The sequence below is a fragment of the Lutra lutra genome, chromosome 11, assembly GCF_902655055.1.
Source record: "Lutra lutra chromosome 11, mLutLut1.2, whole genome shotgun sequence".
Classification (NCBI taxonomy): Eukaryota; Metazoa; Chordata; class Mammalia; order Carnivora; family Mustelidae; genus Lutra; species Lutra lutra.
Window position 1 is genome coordinate 40278559 of NC_062288.1, and position 24716 is coordinate 40303274.

Consider the following 24716-nt stretch of genomic DNA (forward strand, 5'->3'; position numbering starts at 1 on the left):
GGTAAGTTTTCTAGACTCTATGGATAAAAGAGGGAGCAGTACAAGAAAGCCTGCAGCCTACTATGTTTCTCCCTTAAGATTCTCCTCAGGCAGTTCACCAGATCATCCTTGTGTAACAATATGCAGTTGAGGACATAGGTTGGAGGCTCATCTGCAAACCAGTATCACCTTTTAAGATGGAATATGTCAGGAAAGGATGCTTCATGACTTTTCCCCATCTGATTATTCCCTTCAGGCAGACAACATGCTGCAGTCTTAGGAACTTTAGGCGAGAAAAAGAGCACAGCATTCGAGTTAAGAACTTTGTGGTCCAATACACCAGGAATCAGCCAATGGTGACTACTGGGCAATTGAAATGTGGCTAGTCCAAATTGAGATGTTCTCTAAGTATAAAATATACAGGATTTTGATGATTCAGTTTGAAAAAGAGAATGCAAGCTATCTAAACATTTTTTATGTTGATTACATGTTGAAATGATAATATTTTTATTTTTAAAAATTTTTTTTAAAGATTTTATTTATTTATTTGACAGAGATCACAAGTAGGCAGAGAGGTGGTGGTGGGGGGGAGGGTGGTGACGGGGAGGGGAAGCAGGCTCCCTGCTCAGCAGGGAGGCCTGATGCAGGGCTCCATCCCAGGACCCCGAGAACATGACCTGAGCCCTGAGCCAAAGGCATAGGCTTTAACTCACTGAGCCACCCAGGCGCCCCAAGAAATAATAATACTTTTAATACATTGGGTTAAATAAAATATGCTATTACTTTATCTTAGTTCTTTTTATATTTGGCTACTAGAAAATTTAAACTTAGATCTGTGGCTTAATTTCCCCAAGAGAGGGCATCTGTATTTGTTTCCTGTATCAGCTCAGTACTATTGCATAATAATAGCTTATTATGAGTACTCTGCTCATTGAGTGGCAAACTCTCTTCCAAGCAGATTACTTGTATTTTAAACGTTTAGTGCTCATAATAACCCTGTGAAGAATGATTTCTCTGGTTGAGTAATTTGAGGCACTGAAAGGTCAAGAAACTTGCCAAAGGCTACACATCTAGCGACCAGGAGAGCAGGAAGGCTTTAAAGTTGTAACTGATCCAGTGACTCTCAACACCTGAGTGTTCATCAAAATCACCGGTAGAGTTTGTTAAAACACAGATTGCTGGGCTCCCCCTTCCTGAGGTTCTGACTTATTTGATCTGGGGTGTAACCTGAGAATGTGCATACCTAACGAATTTCCAGGTGACACTGATGCTGCTGATTTGCAAACCACATTTTGAGAACCATTAGCCTAATTCAGCGCACTTATACCACCAGCCTCCAATGTTAATGGAGTCTTCAGCCTTTTCGAACCATAATTTCTTTACCTTAAACTATGGATATTTCATATACCAGAAAGTTTACCATTTTAGAGTACAACTCCACGGTTTTAGTATGTTTACGATTTTGCAACTATTGTTGCTATCTAATTCCCAAATATTTCCATCACTCTAAAAAGAAACTCAGTACCTGTTACCAGCCATTCCGTTTCCCTCTCTCCCAGGCTCTGACAACCACTAATATACTTTCTTTCTCTATCGATTCGCCTATTCTGGACATTTCATGCAAATGAAGTAATATAATGTGTGGTCTTTTTGTCTGACTTCTTTTCCCTTACCATCATGTTTTCAGGGTTCATCCATATTATAACATCTATTGATACTTCATTTTATGGCCAAATCATACAAAATTGTACCATTTTTTTGTGGTGCACAGATTTTTCCATTTCTCAGTTGATGCACATTTGGGTTGTTTCCCCTTTTTGGTTATTATGAATTTCTGTGGATTTGTTTTCATTTTTTCATGGGATATAACTAAGAGTGGATCCAGTAGGAGTAGAATTGCTGACTCATATGGTAACTCTATATTTAACTTTTTGACGAACTATCATACTGTTTCCAAACCATTGTACCATTTTACATTACCATTGGCAATGTATGAAGACTCCAGTTTTTCCATAACTTTGCCAACATTTGTCATTGTCATTTTGATTATAGCCATTCTAGTGGGAATGAAGTAGTGTCTCATTATGGTTTTGATTTGCATTTGTCTAATGACTAATGATGTTCATTTTTTTCAAATGCTTATTGGACATGTGTATATCTTCTTTGGAGAAATGTCTATTCAAATCCTTTGCCCATTTTTAAATTGGGTTGTCTTTTTATTTTTGTGGTAGAATGATTCTTTATGTATTCTGGGTACAAGTTCCTTATTAGATATATATGATTTGCAATTTCTCCCATTCTGTGGGTTGTCTTTTCACTTTCTTGACAGTGTCCATTGAAGCAAAAAGTTTTTAATCTTGTAATTTATATATTTTTTAAAATAGCAACTATATATATTTAAGTACACAACATGATAATTTGGTGTACATATACACTGTGAAATGATTACTACAATTAAACAGAATAACATATATCCTCACGTAGTTATCATTAAGTTTTTAATCTAGATGAAATCAATTTATCTGTTTTTTATCACTTGTGCTTTTAGGTCACATCTAGAAACTGTTGCTTAATCCAAGGTCATGAAAGTTTAGGTCAGTGATCCATTTTCAGTTAGTTTTTATACATGGTGTGAAATAAGGGTCCAACTGTATTCTTTATCATATGGCTATCCAGTTATACCAGCACCATTTGTTAATCATAGGATCCTTTTAAAATTTAGATAAAAATATTTCAGAGGTGGTATTAATTATGGCTGCTTATTAATATTAATTACAATACTATTTTCCCCTTTTGGTGCTTCCCTGCAATTCTATCAAAGCTTTGTAAACACTGTATGTAGAACAAAACAAATGTCCTGTGAACTAAAACTTCAAGTCAGTAATGACCGACCACAAGATAGGTTTTTTCAATTGCACTTCTTCATTTACTGTTATATATTAAAGTACCAACATCCCTGCCATTATGTCAACCTATATTAATTCTCCCATTCACATATAGAGGATGAGGAAGAAGGGAATGTTTATCGTATATGATTCTCCTTTGTGATTTTATAATACCATCTTGCTCTTGTTTGTGCTTATGGTACCTATTCATCTGATATAACTACAAATCTGAAATGTGGTGAGTTATTGCTATATACTACTGTAGTAATGGATATACAAAAGAGACCAGAATAAGATAAATGCTAGGGAAAAAAGTTTTAGAAAGGAAAGAAAAAAGGCAAGTCCTATTGTGGGACTGACAGCAATTAATGTATGTAGATAATTCCTTTCCATAGGAAGTCAGCTAAATGGAATATAAAACACATTGTCCAAATGTTGTAAGAAGGTTGCAGTGAGGGTAAAGATACAGAGTTATAAAGGTGTGGGTACATGTGGCATCCAGAGAGATGAGAATTTTAAAGTAAGAATGTTTTGGTGTGTCCCTAGACTAAGGGCTCCCAGACCAGTGACAGGAATAGTTAAGCTCCTAGGCAGATATAAATCTGTGGTGCCATAATTCTAAGGGGGAGTTTCATCGTCAGCTTTAAAACATTCTTTTTGCTTTATTCCCTGCCTCCATGGTCATTAAGCCTATGTCTGTCCTTGGTTCATTTCTGAGGTCGATATCTGGAAAGAAAAAAATTCTTAGTGTAAATGGTTTGCATTATAAATGAACAAAGTTTTCTAGTGACTTTGTGGAACTAAGCCTAAACTCCATTAGATGAAGTTCTGTATCTAAGGACTAAGGAAAAAATCCTAGACTAGCATTTAGTCCAAGCAACATTGCTGAGTAGAACATGATAATGAAATTAGAAACTAAGCCACAGAGCCTCGTACATTTGTTTCAGAATCACATATATATTTAATAAAATTCTCATTAGTTACTATAATGAGTCAAATGATAGAAATAAAATTTGGAGTCAGATTCTTCTTTTTGAGTAAATTAATAACTCCTTAGCATTCAAAGAATTCTGGATAGGGATGTAAGTATCTCAGTATGTTTAAGGGAGGTAGTAATTCTTTAAATACCTGTTTCTGTGAAAATGCCCACTGAATTTGGTAACATGCGGTTGAAAGTTCCTGAAAATACACATTTCCCCCAAATAAGAACCCAATCAACATTTTTCCTTATTATTTCTTATGAACGTCACTCTTACGAACAAGAACTGCAAACAAAGGGTGTTATCCCACAACCTCAGACTGGGGACTATGACTGGAAGACTTTTATTTAATTTATTAGTTTTTACAACTTCCTCCATGCTTATTACATTATTTTCTGGTGTCAGCATTCCTATAGTACTTAAGTCTAAACTTCTAAAGCAAAAATGGTGTGCATGTCCATACAGTTGACAAGAAAGTACTAGGGAATACATGATCCACTCACAGCCAATCTTGCAGATGAGAAGAAACAGGAATCTCCAGGGATAGATGCAGTAGGCATAGTATTAAAGAGAAATGGAATGCAAGCTATGGGATTCAAGTCTTACAACTTTAAAATCATGTGGTGAATTTATGTTCCATAAAATTCTTGGTCAGTAGCTACCATGAATCCTAAGTCTTGATCACCATGAGTTCCATGGACCTACACGAGGGAAGAAAAGGAGCAGTTGGAAATTACCTTAGGCCAGAGACTGGACCCAGCAGGTTCCACAGAAGAACAGCCTGCCTGTCTTCTGTTGGTCCAACCAAGTGAGATTCTCTTGAATTAGACAGTGATAGCACAAACCATAAGAAAATAGATACCACAGAAGTTGATTACCATACCCCTGGCTGCCTAGTTTCTGGTATAGACTTAGGTCTCTTTTCAGAGCCTGCGGTCACCTTTACTGTCTTGTGACTTCTGATTACATGTGGGGTTGTTTCTACACTCAAACCTGTGACTGAATTGAATAGCTGATTGTCTCACTCTGTTTCACGTTACCTGACAAGATCAAGCAACAGTGTATCAACTCCAGTGGCTCAGGGATGGTGAGCAGAGGCAAAGCAAGCATGGATAGTGAAAGCCAGCACCTAGGGACTTACAAAAGCATGCATTTTTAGGATATTAGAAAAGTAAGCTGTAGTTAGCTTAATTTTGAATTCTGGGGCTGATTCCAAGCAAAGTAAAATTCCCCACATCCTGGGCAGAGCAAGTCTGTACATGTGGTGGCCGTGATGTCTTTTCCCTAGGCAATCACTTCTCTTACCTTAGAATAGCACAGTGAGGTTGCCAAAGACTTTCCCCCTCACATCGAGGGGCTGATTCATGAAACAGTGACTTGCTGGGTTACACCGTGTCCTGGATTTAAAAAACTGAGCAGGAGCCAGGGTGTGGACTATCTATGTAATTCTGTCCCCAGCCTGTGTCAGCATGTCTTGGTATTTAAGCAAAGTTTAAGTGCATGCTGATTTGTGTGAAGAAAATTCAACAGAAGAATAAAATCATTATAGGCATCATCATTGACAGGAAAGTCAAATACTCTGGACACTGGGTGAGATGGATGAAAATTGTATTTTAAAAAGCTGTGATATTATAATGTTAGCCCTAAAGTAATTCTTTTTATAAACTGTTTATTTATTTCATTGCATCCTTGCTTTAAACTTTATAACCCTCCCATGAGGTAAAATTTTATCTATTTTACAAATGGAAAATGACTTTTTAAAGATCATAATCAATAATAAACCTAAAGAAAAAATAACCCTGAATTTCTTAATCTCTGTTCATGATGGCAAGATGGGAAAAGTAATTTATTATACTTCCATGATAGAAACATTTCCTATGAATTTTTAAAAATGCTATTTTTTTCTGTGTGCTTGTGATTTTTTAAAAAAACATGAGAATGGGAGAAGAACATGCCTTTTAAGGAATTTATTCAAAACAAAACCCTATTTACAAATATGCTCTTTCATTTTAGTTATTTTTCTAATAAACTTTATTTTCTAGAACAGTTTTAGATTTATAGAAAAATCATGAGGAGAGTATGGAGATTCCCACATAACCCACTAGTAGTTTGCCCTGTGATTAGCATCTTACCTTAGTATGGTCTTTTTGTCACAATTAGTGAATCAATATCAATACATTATTTTTAATTGAAGTCTGTCCTTTACTCAGATTTTCTTAGTTTTTAACCTATTGTCCTTTTTCTATTCCAGGATATCATCCAGGATGTCACATTACCTTTAGTGATCCTGTCTCCTTAAGCTTCTATTGACAGTGACAATTTCTTAGACTTTCTTGGTTTTTGATGACCTTGAGAGTTTTGAGGAGTACTTAGGTATTTTGGTTTCAGCTATATCTATATCTGTATTAGGTATCTTGTAAAATGTCCTTCTATTGAGATTTTTCTAATATTTTTCTCTTAATTAGATGGAAGTTAACCATATTTCGAAGCAAGACCACAGGTATAAAGTGCCAATTTAATCCCATGGTTTATCACTGTTGATCACCTTGACCACCTAGCTGATGTAGTGTTTGTCAGGTTACATGCTCTTTTAAATTTTCATTTTCTCATAGAGAATATTCTTGTTATTAAAAATTCTTATCTTAAATTTTAAACATAATTTATCCAAATAGCAATGGAATTAGAACTAGCTATCACTGAACAGATGACAGTACATAAGAGATGACATTGCATATTTAGGAGGGTGACAGGAGGAGGAATTACACAACAGAAAAACTGGTTTAGTGAGTCTTAATGTTTATCATGTGCAGGATTCCTCTGGAGCAGGTTGATACAATCAGTTCACTAGCATATTTTACTTTGCAAAACATGTTGCAATTCCTCTTTGTTATCTCCCCCCCCCCCCCCCCCCCCCCCCCCCCCGTCTTCCCACCTCCCCCACCACCACCATTCCTAATGAGGAAGAGAAGTAGGGCTTCCTTCATTCACTTTTCAACAAATGAAGGAAGGACTTTAGAGAGATTTGTGTTTGATTTTGAACTTAGCCACTTTCTAATAAGTGCTCTTTGGAAAACTTTTGAGAATACCTTGTCCATAAAGGGGGGCAGTGGGCATATGTATAAGAACACAAGAGGATTAAATGTGAAGTAGGTTGAGCAAGGAGGCATTATTACTACAAGGTGGAGAATATTAATTCCGTAGCTCTTATACATCTATAAACATGTTTGTTTTTCATGCCCATATGCTTTATGGCACAGCAGAAAATACAAAGCGGATATTTTGCTAAGGCCTCATGGTGTGGTGGAGAGACTCAAATCTAAGTAATAGTGTTATCATCTCTGGATCAGGTGAATGACTTTAAGAGCTCAGGATTTGGAGTCAAAAGACCTGGGTCTATAGCCTGAGTCTATATCCTGAGTCTGTCACTATCTACTGTGTGGCATTGTAAACATTACTTAACATCTCTTAGCTGTGGTGTAGTTGACTGTGAGATGACTATAATAAAAGCATCTAGCACATAAATTAATATTAATTTCATCTGAATTCTAATCAACTCTGAAGAAGCTCAAAGTCAACTTGCCTATGTAATAACTAGCAGAAAGCTGCAGAGCATTCTTAGCTATGCTTTCAATAGAGAAATTGGGCTCCTAATGTCCTCAAAGGCCATTATTTTGACATTATGTCCAAGACTAGTTCTTAATTTGACTCAGTTATTTTAGGCAGGAATGTTTTCAAAAGACCTAAGTGATGTTATTAACAAATGGGTTACATCTTCTCTTCACAGAGTTAAGCCTCTAATTATACCTTGAGCTGATTTATTAGTACTACAGGCTTAAACATTTCCTAACTATTAAGACTGACTAGAAACTCAGAATAACTGTTCACATGCAAGGGATCTAAATAGCAAAACACCACAGAGGAAGAGGTGATACATGGTAGGTGAGTCACAAGGAAAAGCTCAGAGAAAGGTATTAATTAGAGTAATAGGAAATTATAACAAGTAAAATATGGGTTAAGTATCAGTCAATTTCCCTTAAGGACATACTTCCTATGATAGGAGGGAAGAGTCTTCTAAAGAAGGTGATTAAAACCTCCAAGCCTAAGACCTTTAAAACGAGACTGAACAGAGTCCTTATGAACATACCAGAGAGAAGAATCCTACAGTGGTGGGAGTATGGGGGGAGGGTGGTAAGTGATCTAATAGACTTTTGCACTGCTAAGAGACTTGAGTTGCTGTTCTACCCAGTAATTGAACACATTGTAAACCACTAGGTATGCAGTTCCCTCCCTTGAGTGTGTAACTGTCATTCTCATAGGCACTATTTTTTTGGGGGGGGGGCAGCCTTTCAGTATCACTGATATTACCATAAAAATTCCATGTCTGTCTTTGTTTTTAAGATCCAGTGTATATATTTAGACCATTCTTCCAGCAAAGAAAATTTTATTTCTCCAGATATAAAGGATTAATTATTAATTTCAGTTTCCTTAAAAGGAATATAAATTTGACTTTTTGGAGTTAATTATTTCATTTCTTTTTTAGTAGAATGCTCTTAGTTTAGTAACATCAAGTGAGTACGGATTAGCTGCAAGTCTCAGGAACCCAACCAGTGGATATGTATTTAAGGAATGAGGAATAGTTAACTATCAGTCTTCTAAGTCAAATAGGGAGAAAGTGCACACAGACCCATAGTCTTGGCTTCAGCAACTTTGTACCCCCGCTGTGGTATCCACAACTAGGCTGCTCTGGATCTCAGGCAACATTGGGCCATAGCACTCCTCCTAGACCCATTCCAACTTGAACCGACACCCATTTATGAGCAGGCTAGGTGGCCACCTATGTGGAGTGATTTCAGAGGTGCTGGGAAGGCCCTCCTTATCTGCTTGCTTGGCAATATCTGGAACAAGTATCATTCTTTAATTAGCACCAAGGTGTGACATCCTTCCCCCGCCCACCCCTATCATCCACCTGTCATCCTGCTCCCATCCTACTTTCTACTTCTTTGTATCTTCTCTTTTTCCTCTCAAGCTCCCCAAACTATCTTGGGGCATTGCTGTTTGCTCTCTACCCCTATTTCATTTTAATAGCCAAGACCTGTTAAATCCACTTCCAAATATCCCTAAAATAATCTACTCTTCTCTACTACTATAGTTTGATTCACACTCATCTTTCTCGTGGGTTATTACAACAGCCTCCTGAACTGGTCTTGCTTCTCTTCTTATCTCCCTTTAATCCGTGGTCCACAGAGCAGCCAAGGAGATCTTTTAAAACACTATCTGTGTTAAAAGATTTAAAACAGGGAAGGATATGGAGAAAAGAGAACACTTGTGCACTGGTGCATATGATCTGGCAATTTCACTTCTGGAATTCTGTATCCAAAAGAAACGAATATACCAACTCAAAAAGATATCTCCACCCATGTATTCACTGCAGCTTTATTTACAAAAGCCAAGACATGAAGACAGACTAAGTGTCCATCAGTGGATGAATGGATAAAGAAAATGCTATATGTATATTATGTATAATTATTATATTATTTATCATAATATATCTAATATAAATAACTTATAATGTTTATAATATATCTATAATATTTATATGTACTATAATATATGTAATTATAACATGAATGTGTAGTTTGTGTATATATATGTATATAAATATAAATAAAATGGAATGCAGACATATAAAAGGAAATCCTGCCATTTGCAATACCATGATGGACCTTGAGGTCATTATACTAAGTGAAATAAGTCAAAGATAGGCAAATGCCACATGATCTCACTTATAAATGGAATTTTTTAAATTAGCTCATAAATATTGAGAACAGATTTGTGATTGCCAGGAGTGGGTGGTAGTGAGACGTGAAATGGGTGAAAGAGGTCAAAAGATAAAAACTGCCAATATAGGGCGCCTGGGTGGCTCAGTGGGTTGAGCCGCTGCCTTCTGCTCAGGTCATGATCCCAGGGTCCTGGGATCGAGCCCCACATCGAGCCCCACATCGGGCTCTCTGCACAGCGGGGAGCCTGCTTCCCTTCCTCTCTTTCTGCCTGCCCCTCTGCCTACTTGTGATCTCTCTGTCAAATAAATAAATAAAATCTTTAAAAAAAAAAACTGCCAATATAAAATGAATCGGATGTGGGTATGTGATTGTATAGAATGGCGACTACAGTTAACAATATCCTGTTGTAAAAATTACTAAGAGAGTGGATGTTAAACGTTCTCATCATAAGAAAAAAATTAAGAATGGGGCACCTGGGTGGCTCAGTTGGTTAAGCATCCAACTTCTGATTTTGGCTCAGGTCATGATCTCAGGGTGATGAGGTTGAGCCCTGCGATGGGTTCCGTGCTAAGTGGAAAGTCGGCTTGAGATTCTCTCCCTGTCCCTCACCCTCTCTGCTCCTCCCCTGAGCAGACATGCACATGCTCTCTCTTTTTTTTTTTTTTTAAAGATTTTATTTATTTATTTGACAGAGAGAAATCACAAGTAAGCAGAGAGGCAGGCAGAGAGAGAGGAGGAAGCAGGCTCCCTGCTGAGCAGAAAGCCCGATGTGGGGCTCGAACCCAGGACCTGGGATCATGACCTGAGCCGAAGACAGCGGCTTAACCCACTGAGCCACCCAGGCGCCCCAACACATGCTCTCTCTTTCAAATAAAAAAATCTTTCTAAGGAATTGTAACTATGTATGGTGATGGATTTTAAGTAGATTTGTGGTGATCATACCATAATATATTAAAAATTGAATCATTATGTTGTCCACCTGAAACTAATATAATGTTATATTTTAATTATATCTCAATCAAAGAAAGCAAAATAAAATAAAAAATCCAAACAGGAACCTGATTATGTCAAGTCCCTTCTTAAGCACACTGCTTGCCTTCCTGCTGACTTCAGTGAGTTTCATATTCCTTACACATGGCTTTCCTCTCTAGCCTTATTTCTCTCCTCTCTCTGTTTTACATTCAGTGCCCCAGCCACACAGAATTATGGGAAGCACTTTAAATATGCTGGCTATTCTTCTTCATCTTAGTTCCTTCAACCCTTAATGCTTTCTACTGATCCTTTTTCAACTGAATAATTCTCACTTACCACGTAGATTTAACTCTAGATAACTTATTCTCCAGGTCTTTCCATAGTCCCCCAAGGCAGGATTAAATGCCGTTTCTGTGTACCTCTGTGCCTCCCTATATGTTCACCTCTCTGCAGCTCTATCACACCTTAATATTTCCTAAGAGATTGTCAACGAGCATATCCCAGAGACTGGGACTTTTTAAAAAACTAATGTATTTATTGATTTTTATTTATATTTATTTTACTTTTTATTGAAGTAAAATGGACATATAATATCCTATTAGTTTCAAGTATATATCATGGAGATTTTATTTTTATATATTATGAAATAATCTTCATAATAATTCTAGTTAGTGTCTATCACCATACAGAGTTTTTATAATATTACTGACTGTATTCCCTATGTTGTACATTATTACATCTTCATGACTTATTTTTTTATAACTGGAAGTTTTTACTTCTTAATCCCCTTCACCTATTTTGCCCCCTCCCCAAACCCTGATCCAATTGATAACCAAGAGTTTCTTTCCTGTATCTACAAGTCTGTTTTGTTTTATTCATCTGTTTTTTAGATTCTACATATTTAGAAATCTAAATTTCTCCAACTTACTTCACTTAGCATAATGCCCTCTAGATTCATCCATGTTGTTGCAAACAGGAAGATTTCATTCTCTTTTTATGGGTTTCATTCTCTTTTATGGTCTCTCTTATGGGTGAGTGATATTCCATTGTGTGTTTGTGTGTGTATGTGTATATATAGATAGATATAGATATAATGGGTATATGCATATCCATTCATTTGTTGATAATTTTTACATATATATTCATCAGGGATATTAGCCTATAATTTTCTTTTTGTGGGGTCTTTGGTTTTGGTATCAGGATAATGCTGGCCTTGAGGTGTTTCTTCCTCTTCAATTTTTTGGAATAATTGGAGAAGGATAGATATTAACTTTTTATATGTTTGGTAGAATTCACCTGTGAGGTGGTCTGGTCCCAGGCTTTTTTTTTTTTTTTTTTTAGGAGCTTTTTAATTACTGATTCAGTTTTATCACTTGTAATTAGTCTATTCCGGCTTTCTATTTCTTTATGATTCAGTTTTGGAAGGTTGGATATTTCTAGGAATTTATCCATTTCTTCTAGGTTATCCAGTATACTGTTGTATATATCCAGTATACTGTTTTTCCCTGTGCTATCTCCAACATTTACTATAATGCCTGGCAATGCCTAGTAAATACTAAGTAAAACCTTGTTGAATCAGTAAGTGAAAAGCAGATCTTCCCCTGGGAGAAGTAACATATTGATTCAACATCAGAAAAGGCACACAAATTAGGGGAAATTACCTCAGAAACTTTGTGGAGAAGATGAAATTAGGACTGGGCAGATGGGGTGGCATTTATGGCGGGAGGAACCGTCTGAACAAAAGTATCTAGATGAGACTAGGTAAAAGATGTTCATAAAATATTGAAGAATCTGGCTTTATTAGAGTGGAGGATATATGCTGAGAAAATGAAGAATGGCCAAATTATGAAGGGTTTTGAAAGACAGGGTTTTTAGACATAGTATAGTTGTAAATTGAGGCTCATTCATGATTTTAGAACAAATGAATGACATAATAAAAGTACTTTTTAAAGAAGATTGATCTGGGAAATGTAAAAAGAAAACACTGGACAAGGATGGTTGTACATACTGAAAGGCAGTTAAGAGGTCAATGTACCATAACATATGAATAAGGAGATGAGGTAAATTAAATTACTATTCCAAATATTCATTCCTTCTCTCTTCCAACCTACATCTCTCACCTCTTGGCTCTGGGCTTGATGATATTATCTGCTTTGGCTGCTAGAATATTAGTAAGACTTGAGAAGCTCTTGTGTGATTGGATTTACTTCAGCGATCATCAAGAGAAGAACATGTCTTAGCTAGCCTATAGAGAGAGAGAGAGAGAGGGGTGGGAAGCATTTGAGGCCCAGCTGACCTCAGGCAGCCCACAAACACATGATAAATACTAAATATTTGTTTTAAGCCATTGGGTTTTGGTGTGTTTGTTATACAGCAATAGTAACTGATACAGGGGATAAAGATGTAATAGTGGTATAGAAAGAAGGAAGGGAATGATTATGATTTATTTTTGAAGGATAAATTAATTGGTTGAAATAGGTTCTGGCCATAATGAAATAAATTTATATGTTAAAAAGTGGAAAAGAATAGCTTTAAAAACCTTTTTTTCTTTATTGAATAAATCGAGAATATCTGAATAAGAAACTCTGAAGTAAATGAATAACATTATTATTCTTAAGAAGCAGTCACTTAGGTATATTCTTTCTCTTCTGGGGGTAGATTTATTTTCCTATTCACCAAGTGTTTGCTTTATGCATTTGCATTCGCAATGGTCCTTATTTGGTCAAATCCTTCTTTTGGAAAGTGTACCAGTTAGTTAATTATCTACTTAGGAGGGAAGATGATGTCACTGGAAAACATTTTATTCTTGTGAATTTACATAAACATAGAATGCAAATAAAATAACATTTTTGAATAGTCCCCTGCACATTTTTACTTTGGGGGAAAATAAAAATTGGCTGCCGATTTCTGGTAATTTTTTTTCTTTTGTAGAATATAGGTAATTTGGAGTGACTAATCCAGCTGTCTTTACTCAATTATCTGGCTTGCTTCTGGCAAGAAGCACATTAATGGAAGAAATCAGAGGGGACATTACAGTTAGAAGAGCAAGGAAGAACTATATAATGCTTTGCTTATAAGAATCACCTATTGTTGCTGGGGAAATTGCATTGCAATATTTTAATTTGGAAGTCAAATCAGTCATCCTTGTCTAGACATAATCCTCTGACTATGGAGGAAAGTGCTTCTTTGCCCTTCCACCAAACTTCCTGCTGCAAATCCGCTTTTACCTGTGTCCCACTGCAGAAAAAAAGGGCAGGAAGGAGGGAAGGTGGGGTGGGAGTGGGGAGAAGAGAAGAAAGAGAAAAAAAGGAAAATGAATGAAAAATTCTCTACAGGGTTACTGGAGATCAATAAATATGGCTGAGGTGTATGTACTACTTATCAAGGTTTGTCATACTGTCTTACCCTGGCTATGTTCTTTCTGGGCTTTTTTTTTTTTTTCCTAAGATTTTATTTATTTATGAGAGAGAGACAGAAGGAGCAGGGAGGAGAGGGAGAAGCAGGCTCCCCTGCTGAGCAGGGAGCTGGATGCAGGGCTCAATCCCAGGACACTGGAATCATGACTTCAGCCAAAGACAGATGCTTAACCTACTAAGCCACCATAGGTGCCCCAGCTATATTCCTTCTAAAAGCCACACATCTTGGTACAAAACTGCCACCTCAAGTCTGTGAAATACCCTCTTCTATCATTATAAAAACTCAGCTTTAACATATTTCAGGGAAGACAAATTTTCTTAGACGTATTTTACAAATGAAGACTAGGATACAGCTAGGAGTACCTAAGCAATACTTGGCTGGTTCTGTTAAAAGAGTAAAGTAGCTCTAGGGGCTGGATTTCCCCTAACCCACTTCTAGGGATGCCAAAAGAGAAGAAAAAAGGTTGAGGAATCCTAGAACCTGACATTGAAACTAGTCTACGGCCATACCACCCTGAACGCGCCCGATCTCGTCTGATCTCGGAAGCTAAGCAGGGTCGGGCCTGGTTAGTACTTGGATGGGAAACTTAAGGAGCTCCTGGGAGACAGAAGGAGATTAGGTCCAGGTGTGAGGAACATATCAACTCAAAAGCAAGGGGCCATCCTGTGCTCTGGATCAGAGTCAGATAGGGAAGTGCTCTCTAGCTTGGATGGAGAATGATAAAAAGCAAGCCAATGAACAAAACTCATACATACAGGAGATTAGTCCTTAAGCATTTAGCTCTCCCTCTCCCCCTTTCCTTTCAGTATGCCATGAGAGAGGTGATTGTCATTCAGAGAGCTAGCTTTTGACAAAGAGTAGTGCCATAGGCCAAGGGATAGGAATGTTTCAAAGCCAGTTGCCAAGTTGATGGTGGAGAGAATAAGTGGGATGAGTGATAGAGGGTGAATTTTACACCAGACACCTTCTAAGAAGAGCATTCCCTCCCCAATGCCAAATATAGTCAGATGAGTGCTAGACAGGGCCTAGGCTTTTGCTGCTTCAGTGTGGAAACATTACCAGCCAAAGTAGAAACTTTCTGAGATGTAAGCACTATAAAAGAAGACAAACTGAAAACCTGTGCTAGATGAAGCACTATTAATGCACCAGGTAGAAGAAAAAGATTTTTAAAGCATGATAAAGATTTTCAAAAAAATAAGGGAGATTATTAGGAACACAAAACAGACAAAAATCATTATGAAAATGAATCAGTGAAAGAAACTGGGCATCAAAACATGAGACTTGAAATAAAGAACTCAACATATCTGAAAATAAATTAGTAAACTGGAAGATCAGCTGAAGAACTCTTCCAGGAAGCAACAGGCAAGAAAATATAAAAGGAAAGGTAAGATATACAGAGGATAGAAGTTTAAAAAAAAGTTGAGATCTATAAATAGGAGTCTTGAGAAGAGGGAACAAATAGATGGAGGAAGGAAGTCTTGCTGTTTGTGACACTATGGGTAGACCTTTAGATTGTGCTTAGTGAAATAAGTCTGACAGAGAAAGTCAAATACTGTATGATATAACATACATGTGGAATCTAAAAAAGCCAAACACATAGAAACAGAGAGTAGAAGGATGGTTTCCAAGAGCTGGGAGTGACAAAAAGGAGGAAATAATGGTCAAAGAGTACAAACTTCCAATTATAAGGTGAGTAAGTTCTGGGATCTAATGTACAATATGGTGACTATCATTAACAATATTGTAGGGGCACCTGGGTGGCTCAGTAGGTTAAGCCTCAGCCTTCGGCTCAGGTCATGATCTCAGGGTCCTGGGATCCAGCCCTGCATTGGGCTCTCTGCTCAGCAAGGAGCCTGCTTTCCCGCCCCCCCCCCCCCCCCCCCCCGCCGCCTGCCTCTCTGCCCGCTTGTGATCTCTGTCTGTCAAATAAATAAATAAAATCTTAAAAAAAAAAATTGTATTCCTGAAAGTTACTAAGAGTAGATCTTAAATTTTTCATAACACACACAAAAAGGTAATTATGTGAGGTAATGAATGTGTTAACTAACCTTATTGTGATAATCATTTCATAATATATGTATATCAAATCATCACATCCATCTTTTTTTTTTTAAAGATTTTATTTATTTGTCAGAGAGAGAGAGAGAGAGAACACAAGCAGGCAGAGCAGCAGGCAGAGGCAGAGAGAGAAGCAGGCTCCCCACTGAGCAAGGAGCCCGATGTGGGACTCGATCCCAGGACTCTGGGATCAGGACCTGAGCCGAAGGCATCGGCTTAACCAACTGAGCCACCCAGGTGTCCCACATCACATCCATCTTAACACAATGTTCCCGGTCAATCATATCTCAGTAAAGCTGAAAAAAAACCCCAAACCAAACCAAATAAATGAAGGAAAGGAAATATTTGAGGAGATAATAACAAGAATTTTTCAAAACTGAAGAAATGTAGAAGACCTTAGATAAAAATCACCATGAACTAGTAAATAGAGTAGATGAAAAAAGAAATCATACCTAGGCATAATATACTAACATTTAAGACCATCAACCAAAAAAGAAAAACTCTACAAGCTTCTAAAATGGGGGTGAGGGCTAGGCATAGGGTATTATACCTATCAAGAATGAGGTTGCTATTACCAACATTAAATGAGTTAATGTATGTAAATTGCATCAAACACTCCCTTGCACAGTAAACATTCTTTAAGTGTTAACTATTTTATTATCAAACTTTTCCTAGATGGAAGAAGGCAGTAAAGTAATATTTGTGTTACAGTTAACATAGAGTATTAAAGGAAGTCCTTGAACTTAGGGTTTTATGATATTCTCAGTAATGTAAGGCTAATAAAATGATAAGATTTCCAAAAAATGTACCCTTGGACAAATATTTCCAGTAGGAAAAAAATCGATCACTCTGCTCCCAAATGCAACCCTTGTGGCCCCCAGTGGTGCGTGGTATCCTCCTCTCCTGGGTTATGAATATATGACCAATACACTGCGATCAATCTCCTATGTCTCAAGTCAGGTGTCTTGTGTTTGGCCATCTCATACTATTTAGGGTGGGAAAATCCCTCCCTCACCAAAGGGGTGACCAGAAGGCAATCAAAACATAACTAATATGGGATATAGATTTAAATACATTCATCAGAAAAGAAGAACGTCTAAAAACACATTAACTAAGAATTTAATCAAAGGGGAAAAAACAAAGCAATGAAATAGAGACTAGTAATAAAACCTGGATAAAATATATAATTGGGGAAAATAAAACCAAAAAAAGCATAATTGGCCCAAGAAGAAACAGAAAAGTTTAGTAGACTGATACAGTTACATTTTTTATGGTAATCAAAGCTTTTTTTTTTTTTTACAATTTTACAGTTGAGTTTTACTAAATTATTAAAGAACTGTTAAACTTTATGTTATCCCAGAAAATACAAAAAGAGGGAAAACTGCTCAAGTAATTTGATAAAGCCAATAAAATCTTGATTTCAAACCCAGATGAAAACAGTATAAGAAAAAAATATGTAGCTCCACCTTACTTATGAATATAGATAAGAAAATTCTAAATAAAATTATTAGCTAATGGAAGGATGCTGTCTGTTAAAAAAATAGCATCGCAATAAGTTTTTCTCTTGAGAATACAAAGGTCATTCAACATAAGAAAATGTACACATTAGGGACGCCTGGGTGGCTCAGTTGGTTGGACGACTGCCTTCGGCTCAGGGCATGATCCTGGGAGTCCCGGGATCGAGTCCCGCATCGGGCTCCCAGCTCCATGGGGAGTCTGCTTCTCTCTCTGACCTTCTCCTTGCTCATGCTCTCTCTCACTGCCTCTCTCTCAAATAAATAAAATCTTTAAAAAAAAAAAAAAAGAAAATGTACACATTAAGGGACTAAAAGAAAAAGATCTATGTCATTCAAATAGCTGTAGAAAAAGAATTTGATAAATATGATTTTTAAAAACTGTTACTAAAAGGAAAAATTTTTTTCCCTAAATAAAGTTTATTTACTAAAACTTTACAACCAACACTATACTGAATAGAGAAATTTTGGATGTTGGCTGCAGTGAACCATTATTTGATACAATACCAGAAGTTCCGGCCAAAAAATAGTATTTGAAACAAAATAAGAGGTATAGGGTTAAAATGGAACAAACAACTATTGTTTTTTTGTATCTACATTAAAAAAAAACTCAAAGGGATTAGCAGACAAAATATTAAAGTATCAGGAGTTTTTCAAGAGTTTGGCAGATCTGTCAAACAAAAAAACAGTTTAGAAATTTCAACCAGCAATAATTGGCTTAAAAATATTAATAGGAAGGAGACACCATTTACAGTAACATTCAAACCATAGTGCCTAAGAACTAAAGTGTATAATGCACAAAACTTAATGGAAAATTTTAGAATTCTATTAAGAATGTAAAAGAAAATCTTAGTAAATAGATAGAATGACAACATAACATTTTTTTTTCTTTCAGTATTGACCTTAAAGTGTTAATAAAATTCTAGCAGTATGTTTTTAGGAATTTAAGCAACTGATTATAAGATATATAAAGGAATACAAGCCCCCAAGTTACTAGGACAATTTTTAAAAGGAAAATGTAAATGACTCACCTCAGACATTAAGATACACCGCTGACTCTTAGCAATAGAAACAATACAGTTTGGGTAGAAGAACAGAGACTGGTAGGATTGAACAAGAGTGTTTATAAACAGACCCATGAACATATAAAAACTAGAATATGATTGAGAAAGCATTACAAAGCAGTAGAGAAAGCTAGATTTTTTGACGTATGATTCTGACTGTGCTGATTTACCATATAAAGAATAAAGTAGCTCTCTACTTCACATCATACACTATAAACTATAAAGCTTACATATTAAACTATAAAACTAATAAATAAGAATGTAAAGGAATGTTTTCTAACTTCCTAAGAAATGGCTTCTTGGATCAAGGAAGTATACACAATACTGCCAAAATTGATGTCCATAGCTGTATAAAGTTTAACAATTTCTATTCAGTGAAGGGCACCATAGACAAGGCTAATAGAGAGGTCACTGGAAGAAAATGTTTGCTAGCTCTAAAAAGAGTTTCTAGGGACGCCTGGGTGGCTCAGTTGGTTAAGCAGCTGCCTTCGGCTCAGGTCATGATCCCAGAGTCCTGGGATCGAGTCCCACATCGGGCTCCTTGCTCATCAGGGAGCCTGCTTCTCCCTCTGCCTCTGCCTGCCACTCTGTATGCCTGTGCTCGCTCTCTCTTCCTCTCTCTCTCTGATAAATAAATAAAATCTTTAAAAAAAAATAAAGTTTAAAAAAAAATAAAAAGTTTCTAGTAACTAAAAAAAAAAAAAAAAAATACAGAGAAAAGGAACCATGCCTATAGAAGCGATACACAAAATGGAAGATAGCCAATGAATAGATGAAGAAATTCTCAACCTCATTAGTAATCAAGAGAAAACAAAGGAAATTAAAACAACATGAAATGTTATATTTTACTAACCAGAGAGACAAAAACCAGAAATAGAATAATATTAAGTATTGGTGAGATATATGTGGAAATAGGAAAACGAGAGCACTGCTGGGAGGAATGGAAACAGGAATAGCCATTCTGGAGAATAGTCTGTCACTACTTATGTTTAAATACTTATACATATGTATACATAAAAAACATATATTTAATTATATAAATTGCATCTATATTCTCTATTTGCTGACCTATCAATCCCATTCCTGAGTTCATACCTTAGAAGATACACTCACAGATCTTTAGAAGTTATATATAAGGATGTTCATATGAAGTGGTTATGTGATAAGTTACTTGGTAAGTGCCTGGAGGGGACATAGGTGCAATCACCAGGAAAATGCATAAATAAAATGTAGCAGATGCATTTAAAATGCCGTACAGTGGATAGAAGCATACTCTCAGTATACATATAGCAACATGGATAGATCCTAAAAATACAGTGTTAAGTGACAAAAGCATATGCATATCCAGGGGCATCTTAAGCAAATTAGAATGGTGATCTTGGTGAAGGAGCAGGCATTGGGGTTGAAAGGGGAAAAAAAAATAGAAATAAAAAAAGAGAGACGATTGGCATAGAGCCAGGAATTGAGTGTAATGAACACAGATGTGCTTCTAGTGTCCCAAAGAAAAAAAGTCCCGATGCCTTATCTAGTTGCTGACACAAATTCTCCCACAATTTCAAAATATAAGATGTAAACATACACATGTACACACACACACACACACACACACACACACCCTGAAGGAGTCAAGCCAGACAAAAACACTTTTAAAGATTTTTTATTTATTTATTTGACGGAGAGAGTGAGCACAGGCAGATAGAGTGGCAGGCAGAGGCAGAGGGAGAAGCAGGCTCCCTGCTGAGCAAGGAGCCGGATGTGGGACTCGATCCGAGGAGGCTGGGATCACGACCTGAGCCGAAGGCAGCTGCTTAACCAACTGAGCCACCCAGGCGTCCCCAAAAACACTTTTAAAGCCTTAACTGGAAGAGCTTATTTTTGTGTCTAACAACTAGTTAAATCAATTAATGCAGTTAAACTAGTTTATGCTTTTATTTTCCTCTTCTCCTTACACAGATTTCTCTGCCCTGTCTGCATCGCACCCCACATCAGTTAACTACCCACAACTTTAGTGAATCAATAATATTAAAGGCTGAAAAGGAACTTGTGAAGATAAAATTCAAATTAATTTGGTCAAATATACCCACTCCATGTACTGAACCTTCTCGGTGCAGGTTATTTGGGGAATTAGGTAATTAAGCAGCAATTTTGATTAGTAGATTGCCAACAGGAAATTAAACCCCAAACTTTTGCTCAGTGGTAAAATTCTTGTCTAAAATGTCAAGAAGATGTTTCATCAAAATCATTGAAAGAGAAAGCAGAGTTTATTAACTACTTAAGAAACTGAAAATATAGTTAGTTGGAGTATTGCTACTTTCCAAAACAATACCATTAAAATATTCAAGTATGAATAGTTAATATTTATTAAGAGCTTACAATAGCTGAGCATCCTGCAGGCACCTTATCAGGTGGTTGTTATTATCTTTTTTTTTTTTTTTTTTTTTACAAATGAGGAAACTGAGACTTAGAAACAGAAAGTATTTAGCTGAAGATTATATAGCTACTAAATGGCCAAAGTGATGAAAAACAACAACAACCAGATTTAAGAGGTGTTTCCTTTTTCTCACAGGAAATCCTTTGTATATGTATGTAATGGCAGAGGAGCTAATTCTGAACTGTAGTATTAACTCTAGGTTGAAAAGAAGGTGATTTGTGTAGTCATGCCTCTTCCCAGTAGGCACAAGTTTCTGTTCCCCTGCTGCCGATTAGCTTACCTGATCAAAATTTTGACCTCCATTCTACATGCCTTTCCAGCCCTCTGGAACTCATGATATGAGGTCCCAGCTCGTTAGACCTGTTCAAGCCAGACTTCAGTGCATTGTCAGCCCTAGGGATCTGTTTGGTCTGGTACTAAGTTCTGTTTTCACCTAAGAGGAGAGAACATCCCAAGCAACCCTATTTAAAGAACTGTGAGTTAAGACACTGCGCAAGTAACTCTTTGGGGTTTGTTCCAAGGTCAATAGTTATTACTAGTCATTGTGTTTTCTATTATCCTCTTTCTTTCCTTTCTCTCTCTCTCATTTTATTTTTGCTGTGAGCAAGTCTTACAATATGTTGGGCAGTTTCCATCATGTACCAGAACTAAAATTTCTTAAGAAGCTATGAGCATTGGAGAAAGATGGTGTATGGGCAATCATATCAGGAAGTCATGATAGTTAAAACCCTAGTTTATTTCCTAAAAGCTCACTAAACCAGGAAACAGGAGATAATTGCAGTCCTTCCTGATATTGAGCAGTTGGTTTACCTCTTTTGGGCTTTCATTTTGTCATCTATAAAATGACTGCCCTGGGCAGATAATTTCTAATGTCTCTATTAAAGTTTAATGTGCTCCTGGTAAATTAATGCATAATTAGAAGCAAAATGGAATGAGATTAAGAAAATGCCCAGGTTATAATATTTGAAGGCTATCTATGTGTCAGCACAGCAAATGTAACCTAAGAGTCATGAACAATAACAGAACAATAAGAAAGTCAAAGGCAGGAGGCTCTGGGCATAAAAACAAGCAATTGTGGTTCTTAAATTTGGGTATAATGAGTCAGAACCACAAGGTAATCCTTCCATGACAAACAGGTATGGCCAGACCTTTCCTAGAAAGAGGGGCTGATGCACTGATTCTCCTGGTATGAGTTTTTTTTTAAACTGGCATCTTAAACGTGGCTTTTAATATTGTTGGAGTAATAGACTTCTTTTAGAATCTGGTAAAATCTAATCCTTCTACCTCAGGAAAATACAAGTATGAACACACACCATTTTACATGTAATTTTAAAAGTTTACAGACACCATGCATTCAGCCTCCAAATTAGCAACCCTAAAGGTATAAATGATCTCTAGGTCATCCATAGGGTTAGTTGACTATTTTCTTGTAGTTTTAATGTTTATAACCTGGCTCATTCATTCATTAAGTCTTTTAGCAAATGTTTATTGATCACCTAGTAGGTATTGAGAATCCAAAGTTGAAACACATAGTGTGTCTTTGGTAAGGAAGTAAGGATAAGGTAAGTATAGAAAGTACAAATTAGGAGCAGTATATGTGTAGGGCAAGGTTTCCCAGTCTTAGCATTTTGAGCTGGATAATTCTTTATTTTGGGAGCTATCCCATGGGTTGTAGGATGTTTAGCAGCATCCCTGATCTTACCTACTAACCACTGGTAGCATCCCCACTCCAGGCTGAGATACCCAAAAATGTCCCCAGACATTGCCAGTTGTCCCCTTGTAGGGGAGGGGGTGGGAATTCACCCCTAGTTGAAAATCACTGGCTAGAGTAAAGTGCCTCTATATCTCTTAGCAAAAACTAGGGAATACACAGGAATAAAGACTAGAGGAAGACATGAAAATATTAGGAAGGACTGCATTTCTCCCACTTCTAGTGTCCATGTAGAGGGATTTGTAAAACCACATTCACATTCCTGGCCTCTCCTTGCCTCTTTATTTATTTACTCTGTCCTAAAGAAAATGAAATGACTGGCCTGATTAGAAAGTTTACAGAAGATCCCTGGCCTTAGCAGGCTCAGGTTCTTTTTTTCTCCTCTTAGGATCTGCTGTCTTCAGGGTATACATGTGATAGTACTTCTCCAGGGTCCCCCTTGGTCACCAGGGTAGGGTCCTCTGAAGGGTCTTCCTTGGTCATGGGGGGAAGCTTAATTCAATCCAGTCCCATCACTCCAGCTGGTGAGATGCCCAACTCCAGGGTTCTTCATTAGCATCCTCACTAGGTTCACACACCTAAAGCCATGACCTCCGATTAGGGCTCCAACAGTAAGCAGAGTACTATTTTGATCTCCAACCCTCTCATCCTTTATTTAATTTTTCAGTTTATCCGGAACTGATGGTAGGGAAGGGGGATATTCTATATTGAGGCTCTTCAAAGACCACTTTTCCCAGATGATTAAAATCAGGCAGATAAGTTGGGAGAAGACAGTCTAGACAAAGGAAACATCGTAAACAGAAACAATAAAGTATGAAGTTGTGGTCTACTCAGAAAACTCTACAGTCAATTCAGTAACCAGAATCTGAAGTACAAGGTGAGGGAAGATGAAGTGGTGAATTAGGCTGGACAGAGAGGTAGAAGCCAGATCAAGAAATGCCTTCTAGACTGCTTAGAAGAATCTAGACTTTTTTTTCCCCTGAGGTCATTGTGAGCGGTGTAGAGATTGTTATGAGGCAGGACTATTAGGGTGGCTGCTGTAGAAGTCAAGTCACTAGAGGCTGGGGGCCTGAGCAAGAGAATTATGGAATCTCCTACAGAGATTTTTTTTTAAAGATTTTATTTATTTATTTGACAGAGAGAGATCACAAGTAGATGGAGAGGCAGGCAGAGAGAGAGAGAGAGAGGGAAGCAGGCTCCCTGCTGAGCAGAGAGCCCGATGCGGGACACGATCCCAGGACCCCGAGATCATGACCTGAGCCGAAGGAAGCGGCTTAACCCACTGAGCCACCCAGGCGCCCCTCCTACAGAGATTTTTAAAAGTAGGACTTATAAGTATAGAGTAAGGTGCTATACATAAAAATTTTATAAAGCATTGATTTTGATTTTGTTTAAAAACAAAAACAAGTAGATGACTTTGAGCTTGCAGTATATAAACAAAAAATCAAAATACATTCTACTCTGAGATTTTGCTAATATTATCTTAGATTCACTCACTCAACAAATATTTTTTGAGCAGCAACTGTGGAGTTTACATTTACTAAAATAGGGGATTTTGTGAGAGAAGGGGACTTGGGGTATGCGTATCAGAAGCTCCATTTTGGATAAGTGAATTTTGAGATGCAGTTTGGCATAGAAGCTTCTACAATACAAGGCATGGAGCGAACAACAGATCTTTTAACTCTCCTTTCCCTAACTGCCCTCCCCCCACATTATACAACCTCCCATTGACCTGTTGGTATAAAACAAAACAAAAAAACCTTTTTTCTTCCAAGTTTTAAAATTCGCATGATGATTGTGCTATGCTTTAATTTTTCTTTTTAGTTTTATTTTGTCTAATAAAGTGAAATATGCATTAAAATACCTGGCACATGATAGGCGTTGAATAAATATTTGTTGAATGAATGAATGGTAGTGGGGAAGCC

General features: G+C 37.0%; 1 long non-coding RNA gene and 1 pseudogene across 1 annotated transcript in view; both read left to right on the plus strand.

The window, feature by feature from the left end:
- LOC125080896 (uncharacterized) overlaps positions 1–24716 on the plus strand; it is a 71398-nt gene that overhangs the window by 12361 nt on the left and 34321 nt on the right. The gene's annotated exons all lie outside the window — the stretch shown is intronic.
- On the plus strand, positions 14510–14626 carry LOC125081561 (uncharacterized; annotated as a pseudogene).